This window comes from Schistocerca gregaria, chromosome 4, assembly GCF_023897955.1.
Source record: "Schistocerca gregaria isolate iqSchGreg1 chromosome 4, iqSchGreg1.2, whole genome shotgun sequence".
Taxonomy (NCBI): domain Eukaryota; kingdom Metazoa; phylum Arthropoda; class Insecta; order Orthoptera; family Acrididae; genus Schistocerca; species Schistocerca gregaria.
The window spans coordinates 26912288-26935428 of NC_064923.1; the positions used below are offsets into that span (position 1 = coordinate 26912288).

Genomic DNA, 23141 nt, shown 5'->3' on the forward strand with positions numbered 1-23141 from the left:
TGCCTACGTCTCTGGCAGTCGCGAAGAAACTGTATTTGAAGGTGAAGGTGATTTTGTAGACATGTGTGAAAGACATGTTCTGAAATCCAAGTGGTGTTATTTGGAGAGCACTTCGTTTACGTGTCAGATGTGTAGCCAAGCAGTAATGGGTCGCCATAGCTGCAAATATTAGACGGTAATATGAAGTGTTGTCAGCTGAAGTCTGATGATCCAGACGACCGTAAGGACGAAGTACGCAAAAGTACCGGTAGGCCGCGCCTTTTAGCTCAGTGGCAGAGCACTGGTCTAGTAAACGAGGGGTCGTGAGTTCGAACCTCACAGGAGGCAGACGAATTTGGGATATCAGTTGCGCGTCGTGGCCTTAGAGCAAACAGTATCTGGGATGACGAACAATTAGCGAGAGGCGTTTTATTAAGAATTACTCTCATATGTGATTAAGGCGAATGGCGCAGATAAAGCATTTGCCAAAGCGGTACAGCATAAGGTGGGACGGGGCAGTCTGAAATATACGAGGGTCAGTCAAAAAGTAATGCCTCCTATTTTTTTTCTACGTTTAATTGTTAGGAAATTTAAATGCAATTACATAGGTTGAAAACCACAACATTGAGGATCATTTTGTCATTTTTCAATGTAATCTCCGCCCATCTCCACAGTTTTGGTCCATCTTTGAACAAGGGCATGTATCCCAGCACGGTAAAAATCACAGCTTTGCTTCCTAACCCATTGATGCACGGATGTTTTGACGGCCTCCTCATCTTCAAAATGAATCCCACGATGAGCTTCTTTTAGTGGCCCGAACAGATGGAAGTCTGATGGTGCCAGGTCAGGGCTGTATGGCGGATGAGGCAAAACTTCCCATCCAATTTTGACAATCTCGTCAGAGGTGTGACGACTGGTGTGTGGTCTTGCATTGTCATGCAAAAGAAGAACATCTGCCATTGATTTTGTTGGGCGAACTCGCTGAAGACGTGCTTTAAGTTTTTTGAGGGTTGTGACGTATTGAACAGAATTTATTGTGCATCCCTGCTCCAAAAATCAACCAGAATCACACCCTTTGTATCCCAGAAAACTGTTGCCATAACTTTCCCTGCCGATCGCACAGTTTTGAATTTTTACTTCCTCGGCGAGCTTGTGTGACGCCACTCCATTGACGGCCTCTTTGATTCGGGTTCAAAAAAATGCACCCATGTTTCGTCCCCGGTCACAATTTTTTTCAGAAACTCATCTTCCTCCAAACGGAAGCGCTGCAAGTGTTGGGAGGCTATTGATTTCCTTGCCTCTTTATTCTGATCGGTTAACATTCTTGGAACCCACCGTGCACAAACTTTTGAGTACCCCAATTGTTTAATAATCGTGATCAGACTGCCTTTACTAAGAGAAATAATGCGACACACTTCATCTGCAGTCACCCGACGGTCACCACGAATGATGTCATCAACTTGCTGAATGTTGTGTGGAGTCACTGCACTCACGGGCCTGCCGCTCCGCTTTTCGTCAGTCAACGGTGTTTGCCCTTCAGCTTCCTTACAACGACGAACCCATCGTCTAACAGCGCTGACATCCACTGTCACAACACCATACACCTTCTTCAGTCTTTCATGAATGCGTATGGGCGTTTCACCTTCTGCATTCAAGAATTCAATCACACAACGCTGTCTCAAACGAACATCGATGTCTGCCATCTTACAAACTTCTGCTGTGTTGCCACCCGTTGACACAGAAAGTTACTACTGCAGTGGATTGCAGAAGAAGGTTTGAGGAATGGCGCCAAATTCAAATTTTTCACTTAACTTAATTTTTTTAAGTAGAAAAAAAATGGGAGGCATTACTTTTTGACCGACCCTCGTATTTTATAGATGTATTTCTCACATATCTCAGAGCCTTCCGCGGTCGTCGTCGTCGTCGTCGTCGTCGTCGTCGTCGTCGTCGTCGTCGCCGCCACTTCTGCAGAATTAGCAATTGGCCATCGTAGCAAATGCGGCGAGGGACGCCCTGCCTCACATTTCCGAATGCACAAAGTGTGTGGTCTAGTTTCCCAGTCTATATTTGGTAGGTCTCGTAGCAGGTTGAATGTATCAAATGGGTGGGAAAGAGCAAGGGGCAGCGTCTGTGTAGAACGAAAACACAACTCCTCAGTGGTGTGAGCGTTTTGAGATGAGTCGTATATAAGTTCCACTTGTTTGTCAGTGACCGTGTGGCCCAATGGATAAGGCGTCGGACTTCGTATCCGAAGATTGCGTGTTTGATTCCTCTCACGGTCGTGTTTTTCCAGATCTGAAAAAGAAACATACCGTTTTAGTGTAGCACTTGAGCAGTACGAAACCGTGTGAACGTTGCTGTTGACCATTTTCTGCTTGGAGATGCTCTTGAGCTTGAAACACGCACAACAAGACCGGTGTTAACTAGCGAATTGGTTGCATATTGCCGTCGCCGCGTGTTTTTGACTGGCACTTGCACATCTAAAATAACGTCGGAAAGTAACTCGTTCGGCTTATGAGTCACATCAAGTATGAGTGTTAATTTTGACGAAACTCGCTCTGCAGGTTGTCATGCAATTCTGTTACCTCTCAGAAATGATTATGAAATGAAAGTGAACTACGTGACGAGTGTGACGTTAGGAAAACATTAGGCAACATGGAGAGGTTCTGTATGGGACCAATCAACCCAAACGAGTACTGTGTGACGTGCTAACCGGCATGTATTCACCGAGGCAGCGCGGCTAGCTCAGTCGGTAGAGCATAAGGCTCTTAATCCCAGGGTCGTTGGTTCGAGCGGAATTTAGTTCCTCTGCAGATGTAACTTACCGTTTTTCTGATTAACGTGATGTAATGGAAATAGCAACTTTATACTTTGCCTACGTCTCCGTCAGTCGCAAGCAAACTGTATTTGAAGGTGAAGGTGATTTTGTAGACATGTGTGAAAGACATGTTCTGAAATGCAAGTGGTGTTATTTGGAGAGCACTTCGTTTACGTGTCAGATGTGTAGCCAAGCAGTAATGGGTCGCCATAGCTGCAAATATTAGACGGTAATATGAAGTGTTGTGAGCTGAAGTCTCATGATCCAGACGACCGTAACGACGAAGTACGCAAAAGTACCGCTAGGACGCGCCTGTTTAGCTCAGTGGCAGAGCACTGGTCTAGTAAACCAGGGATCGTGAGTTCGATCCTCACAGGAGGCAGACGAATTTTGGATATCAGTTGCACGTCGTGGCCTTATAGCAAACAGTATATGGGATGACGAACAATTAGCGAGAGGCGTTTTATTAAGAATTACTCTCAGATGTGATTAAGGCGAATGGCGCAGATAAAGCATTTGCCAAAGGGGTACAGCATAAGCTGGGACGGGGTAGTCTGAAATATATTTTATAGATGTATTTCTCACATATCTCAGAGCCTTTCGTCGTCGTCGTCGTCGCCCCAGGCGCCGCCGGCACTTCAGCAGAATTAGAAAATGGCCATTGTCGCAAATGCGGCGAGGGACGCCCTGCCTCACATTTCCGAATGCACAAAGTGTGTGGTCTAGTTTCCCAGTCTATATTTGGTAGGTCTCGTAGCAGGTTGAATGTATCAAATGGCTGGGAAAGAGCAAGGGGCAGCATCTGTGTAGAACGAAAACACAACTCCTCCGTGGTGTGAGGGTTTTGAGATGAGTGGTATATAAGTTCCACTTGTTTGTCAGTGACCGTGTGGCCTAATGGATAAGGCGTCGGACTTCGTATCCGAACATTGCGTGTATGATTCCTCTCACGGTCGTGTTTTTCCAGATCTGAAAAAGAAACATACCGTTTTAGCGTAGCACTTGAGCAGTACGAAACCGTGTGAATGTTGCTGTTGACCATTTTCTGCTTGGAGATGCTCTTGAGCTTGAAACACGCACAACAAGACCGGTGTTAACTAGCGAATTGGTTTGCATATTGCCGTCGCCGCGTGTTTTTGACTGGCACTTGCACATCTAAAATAACGTCTGAAAGTAACTCGTTCGGCTTATGAGTCACATCAAGTATGTGTGTTAATTTTGACGAAACTAGCTCTGCAGGTTGTCAAGCAATTCTGTTACCTCTCAGAAAAGATTATGAAATGAAAGTGAACTACGTGACGAGTGTGACGTTAGGAAAACATTAGGCAACATGGAGAGGTTCTGTATGGGACCAATCAACCGAAACGAGTACTGTGTGACGTGCTAACCGGCATGTATTTACCGAGGCAGCGCGGCTAGCTCAGTCGATAGAGCATAAGGCTCTTAATCCCAGGGTCGTGGGTTCGAGCGGAATTTTGTTCCTCTGCAGATGTAAATTACCGGTTTTCTGATTAACGTGATGTAAAGGAAATAGCAACTTTAAACTTTGCCTACGTCTCTGGCAGTCGCGAAGAAACTGTATTTGAAGGTGAAGGTGATTTTGTAGACATGTGTGAAAGACATGTTCTGAAATCCAAGTGGTGTTATTTGGAGAGCACTTCGTTTACGTGTCAGATGTGTAGCCAAGCAGTAATGGGTCGCCATAGCTGCAAATATTAGACGGTAATATGAAGTGTTGTCAGCTGAAGTCTGATGATCCAGACGACCGTAAGGACGAAGTACGCAAAAGTACCGGTAGGCCGCGCCTTTTAGCTCAGTGGCAGAGCACTGGTCTAGTAAACGAGGGGTCGTGAGTTCGAACCTCACAGGAGGCAGACGAATTTGGGATATCAGTTGCGCGTCGTGGCCTTAGAGCAAACAGTATCTGGGATGACGAACAATTAGCGAGAGGCGTTTTATTAAGAATTACTCTCAAATGTGATTAAGGCGAATGGCGCAGATAAAGCATTTGCCAAAGCGGTACAGCATAAGGTGGGACGGGGCAGTCTGAAATATATTTTAGAGATGTATTTCTCACATATCTCAGAGCCTTCCGCGGTCGTCGTCGTCGTCGTCGTCGTCGTCGTCGTCGTCGTCGTCGCCGTCGCCGTCGCCGTCGCCGCCGCCACTTCTGCAGAAGTAGCGAATGGCCATCGTAGCAAATGCGGCGAGGGACGCCCAGCCTTACATTTCCGAATGCACAAAGTGTGTGGTTTAGTTTCCCAGTCTATATTTGGTAGGTCTCGTAACAGGTTGAATGTATCAAATGGGTGGGAAAGAGCAAGGGGCAGCGTCTGTGTAGAACGAAAACACAACTCCTCCGTGGTGTGAGGGTTTTGAGATGAGTCGTATATAAGTTCCACTTGTTTGTCAGTGACAGTGTGGCCTAATGGTCATTTCCGCTTGAGACACGACAGCGTTCGGACGTGCCTTCACATCCGTGCCGTCGTAGCGCCGCAAGCCGTGTTTACATCGTTTCTTGTGACTGTGATTGTGTTTCTTTCTCCTGTTATTTTCCGTTTTTGTGTACTCTTATTCTTTTTTTTTCTCTTACTAGCGGTTTCGTCCGCTTATCGTTACAGTTATGGCTAAATCCGTTCCCCGTAAGAATACATTATGTTTTGAATTTGACAAGGCATCGCGTCGTGTGCAACCAAGCTCTCTGGAAATTCATGATTGGATTGTCGATGTAATTGGGATAACTTCTGACCAGGTTCACACAGCGTACTATGATATGGCGGATTACTGTTTCTTCGTCAAGTTTCTCACTCCGTTACAACTGGAGAAGATATTGCAGAAAACTGGAGGAAAGGCGGAATTCCATCATCGCGACCAATCGGTGAGTACCGTGTTAATCACCAATGCCGATGTAGAATATAAACAGGTTCGAGTATTCAATTTGCCACCTGAAGTTGAACATTACCAATTGAAAGATGTTCTTGCTAAATACGGTGATATTCGGCAAATAAAAATGGAAAAGTGGTCTAGCCAACACAAATTGCAATGCTACAGTGGGGTTCGTTCTGTTGATATGAGCATTAAAGTTAATATTCCCTCGAATATCGTGGTCTGTGGCTATAAAGCACATGTCGTTTATAGTGGGCAAGTAGAAACTTGTTATATTTGTAACGAGAGCGGGCATCTACGCAGTGATTGTCCTCGGCGTATTTTCGTCCTTAAAAACACCTTACAAAAACGCCAGAGGTTGACACTAGCTGATATTATGACCCAACGTCAGAATTTGGAGGAGACACCTTTGCCACCCGGTACATCAGTGGCCGTTGAACCTGATCGTAGCAACGAGTCCTTCCCGCCATTAGCGCAGAAGAGCGAGAAGTTTCCACTTGCTGTCAGCACAACGTTATCAGTCGGTAACAAACGACGCCGTACCTGTGACGATAGTGGAACTGATGAAGAGTTGTCGGTCAACGACCCGATCTCGGTCACGGACGCAAACCCTCCCTCCCAGGAAAAAGTTGCCGTGGACAGCATAGCTGAGGGCTCCGACGCCGCTGCTTCCACTGCGGCGTCGGTAAACAACAGTGCCGGCCAGTGTTTACAGCTGACTGTTGTGACGCCGCCGGCCGGCCCGCCACAACACGACTTGGACGCACAACAAGAGGACGACCGTCCGATGTCGGCTCTACAGACACACGGCGAAGCAGTTGGTCTGGAGCCCTTGTCAACACCAACCTGCCCCTTCATGAACTCAACCAACCTGGGGCGCCGGACGGCTGTTTACCAACAGACAGTGTGGATACAAACAAACACACATTACCTTCCGCCGCCGCGACTTAGCACGAGTTAGCTCCAGTGGCGGAAGCCGGCACTCCGGCTACCGATTTCAGTCATGATCCGCCCACCCCGCCTTCTGCCATGGAACTCCCGGCTAGTGGACGACGGAAAACTAAACCCAAACCAAATGTCTCCGCGGCCCGAAGGAAGACTCCGATTAGAGGTGCCGCGGAATCAGGACGCGAACCTGGCACTGTCACTTCGCAGTCTGACAGTGCGATGGACTGGGCCGCTAATGCAATGCAGCTTTCTCCCTCCTCCGATGGGCACGACCCAGGCATATAAATTTCTTTCTCTTAATATTAACAAGTTCACGACAGCTTTGAAGACAGGGTTGTAGCGACAGTTTATCAACGGGTCTGCAGCCGATGTTGTACTTCTACAGGAAGTGTCTATATTAAGTCTCACCATTCCTGCTTTTCATGAGATAGCAAATGTAACGAAAGACACGGGCACAGGTGCAGCCATTTAGTGAAAAAGCGGCGGACTTCAGGCTGACTTTTCTTCCCCTCAAATACATTGTGCACATTGGGCGAAGTGTACATCTCCAATTTTGTGTACCCCCTCCACTTTGCCACCCCTACATGACAATTAACCTTCTCAGATGATTCAAGCTTATAAAAATTAACTATTAACGTTAACAGGATAACGTCAGATTTGAAAAAAGTAGTGTTAAATCAATTTATCTATGAATCAGAGGCCGATGTTGTGTTGTTGCAAGAAGTGTTATTCACTGATTTCACCGTACCCGGTTTTCAAATATTTTATAATGTCCTACCGGACGCAAACACAGGAACCGCAATTTTAACTCGTGAAGGTTTACCGGTGATGTTGTTGGACAAACTGGTTACAGGAAGAGGCCTTAGTTGTAAAATATTTGATGTCACCGTTGTCAATGTTTATGCACCGTCCGGTAACACCAACAAAGCGGCGAGAGCTAATTTTTTCAAGGATGACTTTATCTACTTGCTGAGGAAAAATCCTTCGTCTGTAATAATTGGTGGTGACTTCAATTGTGTAGTTAACAGGAAAGATAAGGTGCCGCACTTTAATTACAGCAAGGAGCTGCATGACTTAATTAGAAACATGAAGTACAGAGATGCATGGGAAATCAAATTCCCTACGCTAGTCAAGTTCACGCATTTCACTTCGACATCATGCAGTCGGATCGATAGGCAGTATGTGTCGGAGAATCTAATTCATAACGTGTTGGATGTGGAAGTAATCCCGACATACTGCTCGGATCACTGTGGGTTTTCTATGACTATCAATTTAGCAAGACAACCTACTAAATTTTACCGCAGTCAGTGGATGCTCAACATTGCCCATCTCAAAGATGACGAACTGGAAGACTGGATCAAAGCCACATGGACGGCATGTTTGAAATCAGTGCATAAATACGGATCTAAAATCGAATGGTGGGTCAAGTTTGCCAAACCTAAACTTCGGCAATCCTTAAAATTATACAGTTTTCAAAAAACTAGAGATACTAAAAAGACAATCGAATTTTATTTTACGGTATTGCGAGAACTACATGACAAACATAATGTAGCTGCTACTCACCTAGAGCAAATTCGAAAAATAAAAGCAAAGCTTCTAAGCATCACACGCCGGCAGTTGGAGGGATTAAAACTTAAATCAAAGGCCAAGTCTCTACTACAAGAAGAAACTACTTCAATGTTTCACCTGATCAAACACCAACTTCATAGGCGACGCAGTTTTATTGAACACCTCAAACTCGAAGACGGGACTGTAATTCCGGACCAACATGACATGGTGCGCGCCATACATCAGCATTTCGCTCACCTCTACTCTAAAGACCAGACTGCCGAGACTGCACGTCCTGAATCTTTACACTTATTAACGGAACGGATCACTACTGATGAAAATAACTGTCTGCTTGCTGCCTTTGCAGAGGACGAAATATTACATCTCGTAAAGACGTCACCTTCCAACAAATCGGCGGGTCCAGATGGATTACCAAAAGAATTTTATTACAAGTTTTGGCATATTATTGGGTCAACATTCACGGATATAATAAACGAAACCTTACAAGGAGGAGAATTACCAACTGAACTTAAGGAAGGAAAACTAGTCTTGATTCCGAAAAGTAAAGGACAAACGAACATTGATCAGTTTCGCCCCTTAATGTTGATGAACTATGATTACAAGACCATTGCACGAGCACTTAAGGAGAGACTCACACCACTTCTCAGAACAGTAATAAAAGGCCATCAAGCCTGCTTCCCGGGCCGGACGATCATGTCGGTCATCTCCATATACAGAGACCTCATTTCTATCGTGGCAGTCACTGACGTCAGGTGTGCAATATACTTCGTCGATTTCTGCAAGGCATTTGACCATGTCAGCCACCGATACGTGGACCTCATATTTAAACATCTGGCTTTTGACGATCGAGCAGTTCGAGTAATCCATCAGATGATGACCGGAATAACTGCCAAGGCTTACGTCAACGGCCAGCCGACGAAAACTATTTATATAGAGAGGGGAGTTCCACAAGGGAGCCCGTTATCAATGCTTTTGTATGTACTTGCACTTGAACCTTTGCTACGGCAACTCAGCCACAAATTAAGTGGTGTCACCATCTCCGGAGTCACGTTTACAGCAAAAGCATATGCCGATGACGTGGGCGTCGTCCTTCGAAACGGAAGAGAAATTACAATTCTGGAAGAGACAATACGTCAATATAGTCGCGCCTCTGGTGCAAAAGTGAACACCCATAAGAGTAAAATCTTAAACCTAAGAGGGTTTGACAGGGTACGCAGCCAATGGGCGTCACTAGTTGATTCCCACAAAACACTAGGCATTACTATGAACAATTGTCCAATGAAGATGGCTGCAGTAAATTGGCGGGACACGGCGAACAAAATACAGGGTGCGTTAAGGGAACTTCGTTGGCGATCCGCGGATTTATTGCTAAATGTTCAATTAATTAACACCTACGTGTTTTCTAAAGCCTGTTTTGTAGCACAAATATTCCCAGCACCGACGTTACAGGTGAAAAAGGTAATGCGTCTTGCAAATAGCTACCTGTGGAAAGGCAACATATTTACAGTTAGACTGGACAGTGTGACCAAAGCAAGACTGATGGGCGGGTTAGGGCTAACTAATTTGGTTACAAAGGCAACTGCACTTTACATCAAAAGAACACTGTTTATGATTAATAAGGACAGAAATAACATCACCTCCCGACTATTCACAATTGTCCACCCAGGTTCCCTGCAACCCCCGGTGAATGTGGGCAAACTAAACAACACACTAACGCATATCAAGAAATTTTATATTGAGGTCGGCTACTTAGAGCCACGCATTATGTACAAGTCAAGTATAACTACAAAGGAGATTCTAAATACATGGCACAAATCGGATACACAAAATACCATAGAAATCAAATATCCGAACGTCATATGGCGTACTGTATGGAAAAACCTTAGTCTCAAAATCCATTCAACAAACGTGGCTTCCACTTCGTACAAGATAGTCAGCGACACTGTACCAACCAATGCAAAACTTTATCAGATAGGACTGTGTGCTACAAATCACTGCACTAAGTGTGGATTCGTGGACACACTTCACCACAGATTCACGTGCAGAGGACAATTTCACAATTGGACATGGATAAGACAGAAGATTGCACTCCTCACCAGAAGTGATGGCCGCCATTATACACCACAAATGCTATTACAGCCTGAAGTGACATTTTTTCCAGAAAGCAAAAATAACACTGTCATGTGGCTCATGGGTCACTACACACATTACGTAATTGGGAGGAATGGTTCTGACAATTCACTTGATTTCATCGTCTATATGGTATCCGCTTATTGGGAATCAAAAAAATACAGTGACCATAAAAAACACTACGGCAACATGTTGAATATAGTCTTCGAGAGGACAGGCATAGGATATAAACGAACAACACGATAGAAACTATAAGGAAGTAACAAGCAAACAGTGGACTGAGTGAACTATTTTATTAATCTCTGAGAAGTGACTACGGCTTCTACACGGTATTATGTACGAAAAAAAACACAACAGAAAAAGGTACAAACAAATTACAACATTCAAGAACCAAACAGGGCAAATAATAAAAAAACAACTAAAAAAACATAAAATAAAATAAAGGAAAAACCACAACGTTCTAAGTAAAAACTTTGTTCCATGATATAAATAATCTCAGAGGCGACAGACAAAAAGTATGTGTCCTCCCATGTCATGATGGTGAAGGGGTTCTGTGTCGTGACGCACTTGCAGTGCCGCGAAGAGGCCCCACTGCTGTTGTTGCGCGTCCGGGATCCTGCCTTCATTGCGATCTACTTATTGAAAGGAGAAGTAAAAAAAAGGGGTTAAGGAAAAAAAAGTGGTTAAGGCCAAAAAAAAAGTTTGGAAGAGCGTTAAACAAAAATAAAAAAAAGTGGTTAAAAAATGGTGTATTGGTAAAAAAAAAGTAGTTAAGGCGTCTGACTAGAAATCAGATTCCCTCTGGGAGCGTAGGTTCGAGTCCTACCGACTGCGATTCGTTTTTGTGTAGAGACGCGAAGAGCGTCTCCAACGGAACCGTGAAATGGGCAAACACGTGGGAAACATTGCATTCGAGAGGCTTGTGAATTTATAGTTGCCAAGTGAGTGTCGAAAAAAAAAAAAGTGGTACAGCACTGGTCTGATAAACCGGGGGTCGTAAGTTCCATCTTCACAGGAGAAAGATGAATTTTGGAAATCAGTTGCGCGTCGTGGCCGTATAGCAAACAGTATCTGTGATGACGAACAATTAGCGAGAGGCGTTTTTTAAGAATTACTCTCAGATGTGATTAAGGCGAATGGCGCAGATAAAGCATTTGCCAAAGTGGTACAGCATAAGGTATGACGAGGCAGTATGAATTACATTTTATAGATGTATTTCTCACATATCTCAGAGCCTCTCGCGGCCGTCGTCATCGTCGTCGTCGTCGTCGTCGTCGTCGTCGCCGCCGCCGCTTCTGCAGAAGTAGCAAATGGCCATCGTAGCAAATGCGGCGAGGGACGCCCTGAATTCGATTCCGAATACACTAAGTGTGTGGTCTTGTTTTTTAGTCTATATTTGGTCGGTCTCGTAAGAGGTTGAATGTAACGAATGGGTGGAAAAGAGCAAGGGGCAGCGGCTGTGTAGAGCGAAAACACAAATCCTCAGGGGTGTGAGCGTTTCGAGAAAAAAAAAAAAAAAATGGATCAGGCTTCGGACTTCGTATCCCAAGATTGCGTGTTTGATTCCTCTCACGGTCGTGTTTTTCCAGATCTGAAAAAGAAACATACCGTTTTAGTGTAGCACTTGAGCAGTACGAAACCGTGTGAATGTTGCTGTTGACCATTTTCTGCTTGGAGATGCTTTTGAGCTTGAAACACGCACAACAAGACCGGTGTTAACTAGCGAATTGGTTTGCATATTGCCGTCGCCGCGTGTTTTTGACTGGCACTTGCACATCTAAAATAACGTCTGAAAGTAACTCGTTCGGCTTATGAGTCACATCAAGTATGTGTGTTAATTTTGACGAAACTAGCTCTGCAGGTTGTCATGCAATTCTGTTACCTCTCAGAAATGATTATGAAATAAAAGTGAACTACGTGACGAGTGTGACGTTAGGAAAACATTAGGCAACATGGAGAGGTTCTGTATGGGACCAATCAACCCAAACGAGTACTGTGTGACGTGCTAACCGGCATGTACTCACCGAGGTAGCGCGGCCAGCTCAGTCGGTAGAGCATAAGACTATTTATCCCAGTGTTGTGGGTTCGAGCCCCAGGCGAGGAGGAATGGAATTTTGTTCCTCTGCAGATGTAACTTACCGTTTTTCTGAGTAACGTGATGTAATGGAAATAGCAACTTTAAACTTTGCCTACGTCTCCGTCAGTCGCAAGGAAACTGTATTTGAAGGTGAAGGTCATTTTGTAGACATGTGTGAAAGACATGTTCTGAAATGCAAGTGGTGTTATTTGGAGAGCACTTCCTTTACGTGTCAGATGTGTAGCCAAGCAGTAATGGGTCGCCATAGCTGCAAATATTAGACGGTAATATGAAGTGTTGTCAGCTGAAGTCTGATGATCCAGATGACCGTAAGGATGAAGTACGCAAAAGTTCCGCTAGGACGCGCCTCTTTAGCTCAGTGGCAGAGCACTGGTCTAGTAAATCAGGGGTCGTGAGTTCGATCCTCACAGGAGGCAGACGAATTTTGGATATCAGTTACGCGTCGTGGCCTTATAGAAAACAGTATCTGGGATGACGAACAATTAGCGAGAGGCGTTTTATTAAGAATTACTCTCAGATGTGATTAAGGCGAATGGCGCAAATAAAGCATTTGCCAAAGCGGTACAGCATAAGGTGGGACGGGACAGTCTGAAATATATTTTATAGATGTATTTCTCACATATCTCAGAGCCTTCCGCGGTCGTCGTCGTCGTCGTCGTCGTCGCCACCACTTCTGCAGAAGTACCGAATGGCCATCGTAGCAAATGCGGCGAGGGACGCCCTGCCTTACATTTCTGAATGCACAAAGTGTGTGGCTTAGTTTCCCAGTCTATATTTGGTAGGTCTCGTAGCAGGTTGAATGTATCAAATGGGTGGGAAAGAGCAAGGGGCAGCGTCTGTGTAGAACGAAAACACAACTCCTCAGTGGTGTGAGCGTTTTGAGATGAGTCGTATATAAGTTACACTTGTTTGTCAGTGACCGTGTGGCCTAATGGATAGGGCTTCGGACTTCGTATCCGAAGATTGCGTGTTTGATTCCTCTCACAGTCGTGTTTTTCCAGATCTGAAAAAGAAACATACCGTTTTAGTGTAGCACTTGAGCAGTACTAAACCGTGTGAATGTGGCTGTTGACCATTTTCTGCTTGGAGATGCTCTTGAGCTTGAAACACGCACAACAAGATCAGTGTTAACTAGCGAATTGGTTTGCATATTGCCGTCGCCGCGTGTTTTTGACTGGCACTTGCACATCTAAAATAACGTCTGAAAGTAACTCGTTCGGCTTATGAGTCACATCAAGTATGTGTGTTAATTTTGACGAAACTAGCTCTGCAGGTTGTCATGCAATTCTGTTACCTCTCAGAAATGATTGTGAAATAAAAGTGAACTACGTGACGAGTGTGACGTTAGGAAAACATTAGGCAACATGGAGAGGTTCTGTATGGGACCAATCAACCCAAACGAGTACTGTGTGACGTGCTAACCGCCACATACTCTCCGAGGCAGCGCGGCCAGCTCAGTCGGTAGAGCGTAAGGCTCTTAACCCCAGGGTCGTGGGTTCGAGCCCCACGTGGGGATGAACGGAATTTTGTTCCTCTGCAGATGTAACTTACCGTTTTTCTGATTAACGTGATGTAATGGAAATAGCAACTTTAAACTTTGCCTACGTTTCCGTCAGTCGCAAGGAAACTGTATTTGAAGGTGAAGGTGATTTTTTAGACATGTGTGAAAGACATGTTCTGAAATGCAAGTGGTGTTATTTGGAGAGCACTTCGTTTACGTGTCAGATGTGTAGCCAAGCAGTAATGGGTCGCCATAGCTGCAAATATTAGACGGTAATATGAAGTGTTGTCAGCTGAAGTCTGATGATCCAGACGACCGTAAGGATGAAGTACGCAAAAGTACCGCTAGGCTGCGCCTCTTTAGCTCAGTGGCACAGCACTGGTCTAGTAAACCAGGGGTCGTGAGTTCGATCCTCACAGGAGGCAGACGAATTTTGGATATCAGTTGCGCGTCGTGGCCTTATAGCAAACAGTATGTGGGATGACGAACAATTAGCGAGAGGCGTTTTATTAAGAATTACTCTCAGATGTGATTAAGGCGAATGGCGCAGATAAAGCATTTGCCAAAGCGGTACAGCATAAGGTGGGACGGGACAGTCTGAAATATATTTTATAGATGTATTCCTCACATATCTCAGAGACTTCCGCGGTCGTTGTCGTCGTCGTCTTTGTCGTCGCCGCCGCAGCCACTTCTGCAGAAGTACCGAATGGCCATCGTAGCAAATGCGGCGAGGGACGCCCTGCCTTACATTTCTGAATGCACAAAGTGTGTGGCTTAGGTTCCCAGTCTATATTTGGTAGCTCTCGTAGCAGGTTGTATGTATCAAATGGGTGGGAAAGAGCAAGGGGCAGCGTCTGTGTAGAACGAAAACACAACTCCTCAGTGGTGTGAGCGTTTTGAGATGAGTCGTATATAAGTTCCACTTGCTTGTCAGTGACCGTGTGGCCTAATGGATAAGGCTTCGGACTTCGTACCCGAAGATTGCGTCTTTGATTCCTCTCACGGTCGTGTTTTTCCAGATCTGAAAAGAAACATACCGTTTTAGTGTAGCACTTGAGCAATACGAAACCGTGTGAATGTGGCTGTTGACCATTTTCTGCTTGGAGATGCTCTTGAGCTTGAAACACGCACAACAAGACCAGTGTTAACTAGCGAATTGGTTTGCATATTGCCGTCGCCGCGTGTTTTTGACTGGCACTTGCACATCTAAAATAACGTCTGAAAGTAACTCGTTCGGCTTGTGAGTCACATCAAGTATGTGTGTTAATTTTGACGAAACTAGCTCTGCAGGTTGTCATGCAATTCTGTTACCTCTCAGAAATGATTGTGAAATAAAAGTGAACTACGTGACGAGTGTGACGTTAGGAAAACATTAGGCAACATGGAGAGGTTCTGTATGGGACCAATCAACCCAAACGAGTACTGTGTGACGTGCTAACCGGCACATACTCACCGAGGCAGCGCGGCCAGCTCAGTCGGTAGATCATAAGGCTCTTAATCCCAGGGTCGTGGGTTCGAGCCCCACGTGGGGATGGACGGAATTTTGTTCTTCTGCAGATGTAACTTACCGTTTTTCTGATTAACGTGATGTAATGGAAATAGCAACTTTAAACTTTGCCTACGTCTCCGTCAGTCGCAAGGAAACTGTATTTGAAGGTGAAGGTGATTTTGTAGACATGTGTGAAAGACATGTTCTGAAATACAAGTGGTGTTATTTGGAGAGCACTTCGTTTACGTGTCAGATGTGTAGCCAAGCAGTAATGGGTCGCCATAGCTGCAAATATTAGACGGTAATATGAAGTGTTGTCAGCTGAAGTCTGATGATCCAGACGACCGTTAGGATGAAGTACGCAAAACTACCGCTAGGCCGCGCCTCTTTAGCTCAGTGGCACAGCACTGGTCTAGTAAACCAGGGGTCGTGAGTTCGATCCTCACAGGAGGCAGACGAATTTTGGATATCAGTTGCGCGTCGTGGCCTTATAGCAAACAGTATGTGGGATGACGAACAATTAGCGAGAGGCGTTTTATTAAGAATTACTCTCAGATGTGATTAAGGCGAATGGCGCAGATAAAGCATTTGCCAAAGCGGTACAGCATAAGGTGGGACGGGACAGTCTGAAATATATTTTATAGATGTATTCCTAACATATCTCAGAGATTTCCGCGGTCGTCTTCGTCGTCGTCGTTGTCGTCGTCGCCGCCGCCGCCACTTCTGCAGAAGTAGCAAATGGCTATCGTAGCATATGCGGCGAGGGACGCCCGGCCTTACATTTCCGAATGCACAAAGTGTGTGGCTTAGTTTCCCAGTCTATATTTGGTAGGTCTCGTAGCAGGTTGAATGTATGAAATGGGTGGGAAAGGGCAAGGGGCAGCGTCTGTGTAGAACGAAAACACAACTCCTCAGTGGTGAGAGCGTTTTGAGATGAGTCGTATATTAGTTCCACTTGTTTTGTCAGTGACCGTGTGGCCTAATGGATAAGGCTTCGGACTTCGTATCCGAAGATTGCGTGTTTGATTCCTCTCACGGTCGTGTTTTTCCAGATCTGAAAAAGAAACATACCGTTTTAGTGTAGCACTTGAGCAGTACGAAACCGTGTGAATGTGGCTGTTGACCATTTTTTGCTTGGAGATGCTCTTGAGCTTGAAACACGCACAACAAGACCAGTGTTAACTAGCGAATTGGTTTGCATATTGCCGTCGCCGCGTGGTGTTGACTGGCACTTGCACATCTAAAATAACGTCTGAAAGTAACTCGTTCGGCTTATGAGTCACATCAAGTATGTGTGTTAATTTTGACGAAACTAGCTCTGCAGGTTGTCATGCAATTCTGTTACCTCTCAGAAATGATTATGAAATAAAAGTGAACTACGTGACGAGTGTGACGTTAGGAAATCATTAGGCAACATGGAGAGGTTCTGTATGGGACCAATCAACCCAAACGAGTACTGTGTGACGTGCTAACCGGCATATACTCACCGAGGCAGCGCGGCCAGCTCAGTCGGTAGAGCATAAGACTCTTTATCCCAGTGTTGTGGGTTCGAGCCCCAGGCGAGGAGGAACGGAATTTTGTTCCTCTGCAGATGTAACTTACCGTTTTTCTGATTAACGTGATGTAATGGAAATAGCAACTTTAAACTTTGCCTACGTCTCCGTCAGTCGCAAGGAAACTGTATTTGAAGGTGAAGGTGATTTTGTAGACATGTGTGAAAGACATGTTCTGAAATGCAAGTGGTGTTATTTGGAGAGCTCTTCGTTTACGTGTCAGATGTGTAGCCAAGCAGTAATGGGTCGCCATAGCTGCAAATATTAGACGGTAATATGAAGTGTTGTCAGCTGAAGTCTGATGATCCAGACGACCGTAGGGATGAAGTACGCAAAAGTACCGCTAGGCCGCGCCTCTTTAGCTCAGTGGCAGAGCACTGGTCTAGTAAACCAGGGGTCGTGAGTTCGATCCTCACAGGAGGCAGACGAATTTTGGATGTCAGTTGCGCGTCGTGGCCTTACAGCAAACAGTATGTGGGATGACGAACAATTAGCGAGAGGCGTTTTATTAAGAATTACTCTCAGATGTGATTAAGGCGAATGGCGCAGATAAAGCATTTGCCAAAGCGGTACAGCATAAGGTGGGACGGGACAGTCTGAAATATATTTTATAGATGTATTCCTAACATATCTCAGAGATTTCCGCGGTCGTCGTCGTTGTCGTCGTCGCCGCCGCCGCCACTTCTGCAGAAGTAGCAAATGGCTATCGTAGCATATGCGGCGAGGGACGCCCGGCCTTACATTTCCGAATGCACAAAGTGTGTTGTTTAGTTTCCCAGTCTATATTTGGTAGGTCTCGTAGCAGGTTGAATGTATGAAATGGGTGGGAAAGGGCAAGGGGCAGCGTCTGTGTAGAACGAAAGCACAACTTCTCAGTGGTGTGAGCGTTTCGAGATGAGTCGTATATAAGTTCCACTTGTTTGTCAGTGACCGTGTCCTAATAGATAAGGCTTCGGACTTCGTATCCGAATATTGCGTGTTTGATTCCTCTCACGGTCGTGTTTTTCCAGATCTGAAAAAGAAACATACCGTTTTAGTGTAGCACTTGAGCAGTACGAAACCGTGTGAATGTTGCTGTTAAGCATTTTCTGCTTGGAGATGCTCTTGAGCTTGAAACACGCACAACAAGACCGGTGTTAACTAGCGAATTGGTTTGCATATTGCCGTCGCCGCGTGTTTTTGACTGGCACTTGCACATCTAAAATAACGTCTGAAAGTAACTCGTTCGGCTTATGAGTCACATCAAGTATGTGTGTTAATTTTGACGAAACTAGCTCTGCAGGTTGTCATGCAATTCTGTTACCTCTCAGAAATGATTATGAAATAAAAGTGAACTACGTGACGAGTTTGACGTTAGGAAAACATTAGGCAACATGGAGAGGTACTGTATGGGACCAATCAACCCAAACGAGTACTGTGTGACGTGCTAACCGGCATATACTCACCGAGGCAGCGCGGCCAGCTCAGTCGGTAGAGCATAAGGCTCTTAATCCCAGGGTCGTGGGTTCGAGCCCCACGTGGGGAGGAACGGAATTTTGTTCCTCTGCAGATCTAACTTACCGTTTTTCTGATTAACGTGATGTAATGGAAATAGCAACTTCAAACTTTGCCTACGTCTCTCTCAGTCGCAAGGAAACTGTGTTTGAAGGTGAAGGTGATTTTGTAGACATGTGTGAAAGACATGTTCTGAAATGCAAGTGGTGTTATTTGGAGAGCACTTCCTTTACGTGTCAGATGTGTAGCCAAGCAGTAATGGGTCGCCATAGCTGCAAATATTAGACGGTAATATGAAGTGTTGTCAGCTGAAGTCTGATGATCCAGATGACCGTAAGGATGAAGTACGCAAAAGTTCCGCTAGGACGCGCCTCTTTAGCTCAGTGGCAGAGCACTGGTCTAGTAAATCAGGGGTCGTGAGTTCGATCCTCACAGGAGGCAGACGAATTTTGGATATCAGTTACGCGTCGTGGCCTTATAGAAAACAGTATCTGGGATGACGAACAATTAGCGAGAGGCGTTTTATTAAGAATTACTCTCAGATGTGATTAAGGCGAATGGCGCAAATAAAGCATTTGCCAAAGCGGTACAGCATAAGGTGGGACGGGACAGTCTGAAATATATTTTATAGATGTATTTCTCACATATCTCAGAGCCTTCCGCGGTCGTCGTCGTCGTCGTCGTCGTCGTCGCCACCACTTCTGCAGAAGTACCGAATGGCCATCGTAGCAAATGCGGCGAGGGACGCCCTGCCTTACATTTCTGAATGCACAAAGTGTGTGGCTTAGTTTCCCAGTCTATATTTGGTAGGTCTCGTAGCAGGTTGAATGTATCAAATGGGTGGGAAAGAGCAAGGGGCAGCGTCTGTGTAGAACGAAAACACAACTCCTCAGTGGTGTGAGCGTTTTGAGATGAGTCGTATATAAGTTACACTTGTTTGTCAGTGACCGTGTGGCCTAATGGATAGGGCTTCGGACTTCGTATCCGAAGATTGCGTGTTTGATTCCTCTCACAGTCGTGTTTTTCCAGATCTGAAAAAGAAACATACCGTTTTAGTGTAGCACTTGAGCAGTACTAAACCGTGTGAATGTGGCTGTTGACCATTTTCTGCTTGGAGATGCTCTTGAGCTTGAAACACGCACAACAAGATCAGTGTTAACTAGCGAATTGGTTTGCATATTGCCGTCGCCGCGTGTTTTTGACTGGCACTTGCACATCTAAAATAACGTCTGAAAGTAACTCGTTCGGCTTATGAGTCACATCAAGTATGTGTGTTAATTTTGACGAAACTAGCTCTGCAGGTTGTCATGCAATTCTGTTACCTCTCAGAAATGATTGTGAAATAAAAGTGAACTACGTGACGAGTGTGACGTTAGGAAAACATTAGGCAACATGGAGAGGTTCTGTATGGGACCAATCAACCCAAACGAGTACTGTGTGACGTGCTAACCGCCACATACTCACCGAGGCAGCGCGGCCAGCTCAGTCGGTAGAGCGTAAGGCTCTTAATCCCAGGGTCGTGGGTTCGAGCCCCACGTGGGGATGAACGGAATTTTGTTCCTCTGCAGATGTAACTTACCGTTTTTCTGATTAACGTGATGTAATGGAAATAGCAACTTTAAACTTTGCCTACGTTTCCGTCAGTCGCAAGGAAACTGTATTTGAAGGTGAAGGTGATTTTTTAGACATGTGTGAAAGACATGTTCTGAAATGCAAGTGGTGTTATTTGGAGAGCACTTCGTTTACGTGTCAGATGTGTAGCCAAGCAGTAATGGGTCGCCATAGCTGCAAATATTAGACGGTAATATGAAGTGTTGTCAGCTGAAGTCTGATGATCCAGACGACCGTAAGGATGAAGTACGCAAAAGTACCGCTAGGCTGCGCCTCTTTAGCTCAGTGGCACAGCACTGGTCTAGTAAACCAGGGGTCGTGAGTTCGATCCTCACAGGAGGCAGACGAATTTTGGATATCAGTTGCGCGTCGTGGCCTTATAGCAAACAGTATGTGGGATGACGAACAATTAGCGAGAGGCGTTTTATTAAGAATTACTCTCAGATGTGATTAAGGCGAATGGCGCAGATAAAGCATTTGCCAAAGCGGTACAGCATAAGGTGGGACGGGACAGTCTGAAATATATTTTATAGATGTATTCCTCACATATCTCAGAGACTTCCGCGGTCGTTGTCGTCGTCGTCTTTGTCGTCGCCGCCGCAGCCACTTCTGCAGAAGTACCGAATGGCCATCGTAGCAAATGCGGCGAGGGACGCCCTGCCTTACATTTCTGAATGCACAAAGTGTGTGGCTTAGGTTCCCAGTCTATATTTGGTAGCTCTCGTAGCAGGTTGTATGTATCAAATGGGTGGGAAAGAGCAAGGGGCAGCGTCTGTGTAGAACGAAAACACAACTCCTCAGTGGTGTGAGCGTTTTGAGATGAGTCGTATATAAGTTCCACTTGTTTGTCAGTGACCGTGTGGCCTAATGGATAAGGCTTCGGACTTCGTACCCGAAGATTGCGTCTTTGATTCCTCTCACGGTCGTGTTTTTCCAGATCTGAAAAGAAACATACCGTTTTAGTGTAGCACTTGAGCAATACGAAACCGTGTGAATGTGGCTGTTGACCATTTTCTGCTTGGAGATGCTCTTGAGCTTGAAACACGCACAACAAGACCAGTGTTAACTAGCGAATTGGTTTGCATATTGCCGTCGCCGCGTGTTTTTGACTGGCACTTGCACATCTAAAATAACGTCTGAAAGTAACTCGTTCGGCTTGTGAGTCACATCAAGTATGTGTGTTAATTTTGACGAAACTAGCTCTGCAGGTTGTCATGCAATTCTGTTACCTCTCAGAAATGATTGTGAAATAAAAGTGAACTACGTGACGAGTGTGACGTTAGGAAAACATTAGGCAACATGGAGAGGTTCTGTATGGGACCAATCAACCCAAACGAGTACTGTGTGACGTGCTAACCGGCACATACTCACCGAGGCAGCGCGGCCAGCTCAGTCGGTAGATCATAAGGCCCTTAATCCCAGGGTCGTGGGTTCGAGCCCCACGTGGGGATGGACGGAATTTTGTTCTTCTGCAGATGTAACTTACCGTTTTTCTGATTAACGTGATGTAATGGAAATAGCAACTTTAAACTTTGCCTACGTCTCCGTCAGTCGCAAGGAAACTGTATTTGAAGGTGAAGGTGATTTTGTAGACATGTGTGAAAGACATGTTCTGAAATACAAGTGGTGTTATTTGGAGAGCACTTCGTTTACGTGTCAGATGTGTAGCCAAGCAGTAATGGGTCGCCATAGCTGCAAATATTAGACGGTAATATGAAGTGTTGTCAGCTGAAGTCTGATGATCCAGACGACCGTTAGGATGAAGTACGCAAAACTACCGCTAGGCCGCGCCTCTTTAGCTCAGTGGCACAGCACTGGTCTAGTAAACCAGGGGTCGTGAGTTCGATCCTCACAGGAGGCAGACGAATTTTGGATATCAGTTGCGCGTCGTGGCCTTATAGAAAACAGTATGTGGGATGACGAACAATTAGCGAGAGGCGTTTTATTAAGAATTACTCTCAGATGTGATTAAGGCGAATGGCGCAGATAAAGCATTTGCCAAAGCGGTACAGCATAAGGTGGGACGGGACAGTCTGAAATATATTTTATAGATGTATTCCTAACATATCTCAGAGATTTCCGCGGTCGTCTTCGTCGTCGTCGTTGTCGTCGTCGCCGCCGCCGCCACTTCTGCAGAAGTAGCAAATGGCTATCGTAGCATATGCGGCGAGGGACGCCCGGCCTTACATTTCCGAATGCACAAAGTGTGTGGCTTAGTTTCCCAGTCTATATTTGGTAGGTCTCGTAGCAGGTTGAATGTATGAAATGGGTGGGAAAGGGCAAGGGGCAGCGTCTGTGTAGAACGAAAACACAACTCCTCAGTGGTGAGAGCGTTTTGAGATGAGTCGTATATTAGTTCCACTTGTTTTGTCAGTGACCGTGTGGCCTAATGGATAAGGCTTCGGACTTCGTATCCGAAGATTGCGTGTTTGATTCCTCTCACGGTCGTGTTTTTCCAGATCTGAAAAAGAAACATACCGTTTTAGTGTAGCACTTGAGCAGTACGAAACCGTGTGAATGTGGCTGTTGACCATTTTTTGCTTGGAGATGCTCTTGAGCTTGAAACACGCACAACAAGACCAGTGTTAACTAGCGAATTGGTTTGCATATTGCCGTCGCCGCGTGGTGTTGACTGGCACTTGCACATCTAAAATAACGTCTGAAAGTAACTCGTTCGGCTTATGAGTCACATCAAGTATGTGTGTTAATTTTGACGAAACTAGCTCTGCAGGTTGTCATGCAATTCTGTTACCTCTCAGAAATGATTATGAAATAAAAGTGAACTACGTGACGAGTGTGACGTTAGGAAATCATTAGGCAACATGGAGAGGTTCTGTATGGGACCAATCAACCCAAACGAGTACTGTGTGACGTGCTAACCGGCATATACTCACCGAGGCAGCGCGGCCAGCTCAGTCGGTAGAGCATAAGACTCTTTATCCCAGTGTTGTGGGTTCGAGCCCCAGGCGAGGAGGAACGGAATTTTGTTCCTCTGCAGATGTAACTTACCGTTTTTCTGATTAACGTGATGTAATGGAAATAGCAACTTTAAACTTTGCCTACGT

The 23141-nt window shown here is 45.4% G+C and overlaps 10 non-coding genes across 10 annotated transcripts; all 10 read left to right on the plus strand.

Annotated features, from left to right (window-relative positions):
• Positions 1–256: 256 nt before the first annotated feature.
• Positions 257–327, plus strand: Trnat-agu (transfer RNA threonine (anticodon AGU)). Its single transcript has one exon. It is a non-coding gene; the product is annotated as a tRNA-Thr (tRNA).
• Positions 328–3107: 2780 nt separating this feature from the next.
• Trnat-agu (transfer RNA threonine (anticodon AGU)) lies at positions 3108–3179 on the plus strand. Its single transcript has one exon. It is a non-coding gene; the product is annotated as a tRNA-Thr (tRNA).
• Positions 3180–4600: 1421 nt separating this feature from the next.
• On the plus strand, positions 4601–4671 carry Trnat-agu (transfer RNA threonine (anticodon AGU)). The gene has a single exon. It is a non-coding gene; the product is annotated as a tRNA-Thr (tRNA).
• An 8101-nt stretch (positions 4672–12772) lies between these two features.
• Trnat-agu (transfer RNA threonine (anticodon AGU)) lies at positions 12773–12844 on the plus strand. Its single transcript has one exon. It is a non-coding gene; the product is annotated as a tRNA-Thr (tRNA).
• Positions 12845–14282: 1438 nt separating this feature from the next.
• Trnat-agu (transfer RNA threonine (anticodon AGU)) lies at positions 14283–14354 on the plus strand. The gene has a single exon. It is a non-coding gene; the product is annotated as a tRNA-Thr (tRNA).
• Positions 14355–15800: 1446 nt separating this feature from the next.
• On the plus strand, positions 15801–15872 carry Trnat-agu (transfer RNA threonine (anticodon AGU)). Its single transcript has one exon. It is a non-coding gene; the product is annotated as a tRNA-Thr (tRNA).
• Positions 15873–17323: 1451 nt separating this feature from the next.
• On the plus strand, positions 17324–17395 carry Trnat-agu (transfer RNA threonine (anticodon AGU)). Its single transcript has one exon. It is a non-coding gene; the product is annotated as a tRNA-Thr (tRNA).
• A 1439-nt stretch (positions 17396–18834) lies between these two features.
• On the plus strand, positions 18835–18906 carry Trnat-agu (transfer RNA threonine (anticodon AGU)). Its single transcript has one exon. It is a non-coding gene; the product is annotated as a tRNA-Thr (tRNA).
• A 1441-nt stretch (positions 18907–20347) lies between these two features.
• Trnat-agu (transfer RNA threonine (anticodon AGU)) lies at positions 20348–20419 on the plus strand. The gene has a single exon. It is a non-coding gene; the product is annotated as a tRNA-Thr (tRNA).
• Positions 20420–21865: 1446 nt separating this feature from the next.
• On the plus strand, positions 21866–21937 carry Trnat-agu (transfer RNA threonine (anticodon AGU)). The gene has a single exon. It is a non-coding gene; the product is annotated as a tRNA-Thr (tRNA).
• The last annotated feature ends 1204 nt before the right edge of the window (positions 21938–23141 follow it).